The sequence below is a fragment of the Bufo bufo genome, chromosome 5 (assembly GCF_905171765.1).
Source record: "Bufo bufo chromosome 5, aBufBuf1.1, whole genome shotgun sequence".
NCBI classification, from domain to species: Eukaryota; Metazoa; Chordata; class Amphibia; order Anura; family Bufonidae; genus Bufo; species Bufo bufo.
In genome coordinates, this window is record NC_053393.1 from 119,679,283 (window position 1) to 119,684,527 (window position 5,245).

Below are 5,245 nucleotides of genomic sequence, written 5' to 3' on the forward strand. Positions count from 1 at the left end.
TGTGGAAACCTAGCCTGAGGCCATGTTCACATCGCAAAATGCAAGGAAAAAAAAAATGTATTTACCATGGAATCGGCAGGGAAAAATCTGAGATGGATTCGTAGTTTGTCTTGGTGCCGATCCAACCGTGGATTAGCCCCATTAAATGCAGACTTCTTGGAAACAATAGGACCATTGGAAACAAAGGGATGCATGTGGATATGCAGCACTTTTCACATGGATTTTGGCATAGGTTACACCTTGAAATCTGCATGAAATTTAAACCCTGGGAACCTACTCTTAGTCTTCAGTTCTCTAGAATCAAGGAAATGTTATAGAATTATGTCAGTGTTATTCTATACATTCCAGAACTGTAAGGGTTACATAGCATCATAAATCAATATAATGCTATCCGACCCGTCGGAGCTGGGAGGTCAGGACAGGAGCTGCCGCATACTCGCGCTGCCAGTCCAATGTGTGGAACTCGCTCGTCTCAGGGGGAAACAATGCAGTAGCCATCATTGTCCTCATACTGTGGAGGTGATTGCTGTATGGAAATGCAGCTTTCTCCTCCACAGATAAGCAGAATTCCTTCCTCACAATTGTGCTTGATGGCTTCACGTAAATACATTATTGTGCTCAACTGGTTATTATTTTTATTTTTTTTTGGCCATAAATATTATGAATCTATTTGATAAAATGTATCTACATTATCTATAACTGAAGATAGTCCAAAGGAATAGAAGAACTCATATTGGAAATAACTAGAGATCAGCGAATTTCTTAAAAGTTTGATTCGGCGGATTTGAGTCACGAAGCACATTTTTTTGTAAGTAGCGGGTGCAATGACAGGGAGCTGTGATATCGCCGCCCCCGTCATTGTAACCCTCAGATGCCGCGTTTATACAGGATCGCGGCATCTGAGTGCAAAATTAACAATACATTTTTTTTTTTAATCAAACTTACCGCCTCTATTTGCTCGCGATGGGCTGGCCGGCCGGAATGATGACGTAATCTCGCGCCACACAGGATTTCGGCTGAGATTTTCAAGCAAGATGGAGGGGGTAAGTTTGAATTTATTTGCTTTTTATACTATTTCAGGTTAAATCGATTCGTTGACACAAAGCACGAGGCTTCTCGGTGAATCGAATTTATCCTGAAATTCGGATCGAATTCCACTTTGTGGGATTCGATTCGCCCATCTCCAGAAATAACGTCTGTCGACGGTTAAGAAGTGCAATTTACTCATAGCTTTAATGAATGTGTTCCGTTGTCAACCAAGGCAAATGAAAATGATACAATTCTGTAATCTTAGCTCTGCTGTAATTGCAGTAATAAAACACTAGAAAGAATAATTTGGAAGCATATGTTGGTGTGTGACATGATCTAGGTGACTTCCCTTTGTGGAAATGCGTTGCCCTATGTGTTTTCTCTTCACCATGTAACGGAATGAAAAACCTGCAAGCCTGGAGTTAATGCTGATTTCAGCAGCTGCTTACACATGAAGTCTCCATGGCAACTGCAAGGTTGCCATGCAACCGTGTTCTTTTAGGGACAGTGAAAATGCCCAAAGGCTTACTAAAAATACATTGGAAAAAAAAAAATCTTTTTTTTTTTTTCCCTACTACTTTTAGTGGTTACAAAAGAAGCATGCAGCAAAATAAAATCACAGGTCAAGCAAAACACAAACCTTTACCTGACCTTTAAAAATTGCTTGCTGATGCTTTGAAATTTCAAGCTTTATTCACACAGATGACTTTTGATTGATTGCAAAATTGGAAGCTTAAGCTAGGCATCCATTGGAGAATGCAAGATGCATTACTTTGCTATTGGTATTTCTGTAGTGCTAAGGGTCAGCTGAAAGTCATCAATGCAATATCGATCCATGGCGCTGAAAAATGCTTATGTTTACACCTTCTCGCTCTTTCGACAAGCGAAGCAAACCATAGGCAGAGCTGAGCTGCATAATTGCTTTCTATAAGAGACCATCGCATTGGTATGCAGAAAGTCATCTCTTCCAGGATTCTATAAATAGGCGAGGAAAACAATGTCCCTATAGCATTCATCTTCAAGAAGCCTTTGCCTCTTTTGACTGCAATGTAATAGTTTATTTGTATCTCATATTACTTACTTATGTTTTACAATGGGATTTGCTGAACTTCATTGACCTACCAAGTGGTAGACATAGGGAGGAGATATATTTAGATAACAATGACAGAATATAGTACAGCGTTAGATATCCACATGGAGGATTTTTCCGTCTGATTTCCAGTTTGTTGTACCTCCAAAACGCACATGGATTAGCTCCATTCAATGTTGCTAATTTGCATGTGGCTACCTACCACTGATTCTAAATTGAGAAGTGACATGTGACTCTTTGTCTCCTATGGGAGGTTGACCGCAATCCGATTTCAAATGGATATGTGCTTGAAAATTCTGCCATGTGAACATGCCCTTAAATTATAATGACCTTATTCTAGAATTTGGCTAGACAAAATAATAGTATATCTGATCTAAACATACTGCTCTGGAGGACATTTATCAATTGTGTTTATGTTTGCAGTGGGTATGGTATTATATTTTAAGATATTTATGTCCTTGAAGCTCCATAATATGAAATCATAAGATCTTAATGTGCCTCAGGAAGATATCTAAGTATAATGTTTATTTATGGTGCATAATTATAGGTTTGTTCTTCAGTATGAAAATATGGAGGTGCAGTCGAGGTCCCTTAAACTCCTATGGGTCTTCTGTCACCGATCCATAAAACTCAGGGGTTGTTAAAGCCATAATACATTAGTGTACACGAAACCTTACATAGTGCATACACTTATCTAAACCTAGGACACATACATTTAAAGTGTACCTATAATTTCAGGCCAATTTTCAAGCTAAGCTTCAATTTGTGGACATGTGGCATAACACAATTTCTGACTATTATATGACTTGTATATGCCAATTTCCACCTCTGCTTGCTCTGTCTCTACATGTCGGTTTTCCCTAGCTGCTATCATATCTCCCATACACTGTGCACAATGAGAAGTTGTGATTCTGCTCTCCTTTTTCACTATTGCATACATGTAGAAGCAGTAGGAGCATGAAGGACATTATAAAACAGTGCTGAGCAGTGTAGCTATGCATCCAGCACTGGGGTGATATAGAACACTTACTAAAAGCATCATTGTCTTTGTGTGTCTCTCTGCCTCTGTCTTCCTCCAGCAGCTACATCCACCTCCTGTTCCTCAGCCCCTCTCCATAGACTTTTACAGACAGCAACTGTAACCTGATCACTCTGTGAGCTGTAAAGGTTAGTGCACTAAAGATTGTTCATAGCAGTGAGTCATCTGTGAAACAGTCAGAGGTGGGATTAAGGTGTCGGATATGTAAAGAAGGTAGCATTTTTCCATAATAGCCATTATTTATTGCAACATTTTCTTATCTTCGCTTGTACTAATCATTTATTAACAAATGATACGATGGCTGCTCCTTAAAGGAGTTTTATGAGTTATATAAAAATTCAGGCAACCCCTTTAAATGGCCTAAAATAACAAATTAATGGATACTCACCTGTTTTCTTCCGAGTTTCTTTGAGTGCTACTCTCAGGTCTTCCTTCTGCTTATGTCATCTTCTTGCCTACAGTGATGATGTACCATGCACATGTCACCACTGCAGCCAATCGCTGGACTCAGTTGTGCAGAGAACATCTCTGCTGAGGTCAGTGATTGGCTGCAGAGGTGACCTCTGTGCACAGAATGTCACCGCTACAGCCAGAAAAATAAAGAGCTGCGGTGAGGACTGAAGTGCATCACAGAAAGTAGTGAGAGGAAAATGGTTGAGTATATACATTCGTTATTTTAAACAGTTTACAGTGATTTTCCAAGGTTTTGTATAACTCAGGAAACCCATTTAATATAACTGTGCACCACTATGTGCATGTTGTAAACATTGGGGAATCGTACTGTATATTAGATTATTTTTTATGTACAATTTTATTTTATACTTGAGAATGACCCTATATGGACTGTGGACTGTCAGTCCTTGGGTATGTTATCTTTTATGTACAGTATGAGCTTTGTTCCGCAACCGGTTCAAAGTCGCTTGCGTATAGTGTGTCACTGATGCAGAACAATGGTGTTCGCATACAGTCTCAAAATGTTTACAGTATATACCATGTAGAAGAGATAGTTGGAATTGTTCTATACCTTAGTAACCCTTTCTCCACTATCAGTGTTAATGAAGTATAATATAGTGATCATTTGTCAGGAATAACTGTATCACCCACAGGCTGTGAGCAGGTGCAGGAATAATAAAAAATGTTTGAGACAACAAAGTAATCTTCAAGATTGCTCATAATTTGCATAGAAGGATAACATAAAATAAACGCTATAATAAAACTTTTTGCAAATATAATATCACAAACCCCATAAGGACGCATCTTAGTTTGGACATTCAAGGGGTTGTTTGCTCTTTTGTATTGATAATCTATCCTCAGGATAAGTCGTCAATATCAGATCAGTGAGAAGGGAGGAGAGGGGGGTAGCTGGCACCACCCACACTGATCAGCTGTTTGAAGAGAAAAAAAACTGTTGCTTGTAAGGACCAAGCATCCAAAAATTATGCTTTAACAGGGCAGATCCGTGCCTCTGTTTATACACACATGTTAAAGAAACAGTGGCTTGTTCTGCACAACTGTCCAAAATTTGTGGGTGGAAAGTCTGCTCATATTTATACACACAATTGTTAATTGTCATAAGAAACTCTGCTTGTTTCTGAAGTTGAACAAGGTTGGAAAAATTATTCCTTTTATTTTGGAGCAGCAGCAGTACAATGTGGATGTAGAAAGCGTAAGTTATGTAGGGGTAATAGTGGAAACAGTGGCAACACAATATGGAACAGACAAGGCATTAAATGTTTGTGCAGCTGTTTGGGTAGTGGTGAAGGTAGCTGTGTAGTGGTAATAAAAGTGGCAATAGGTGTAATGGAAGTGGCATAGGGGGATTAGCAGCAGGGAGCAAAAGCTGTGGCCGTGGCTGCAGTAAAAGCAGTAGCCATACGGTACAGAAAATCATGGTAGGCAGGCAGACAGTAGCAGTGGCATGATGACAGCATCATCCATACAGTATGGAACATAATGCTAGCAGACAGGCAGTGGCATAATGGTAGTAGCAGAAGCAGCAGCCATACCATCACAGGCAGACATACAGCGGCAGTGGTAACATGGGGCACTGTCAGCAACAGCAGATTGATTCATCAGCCTCAGCTGGA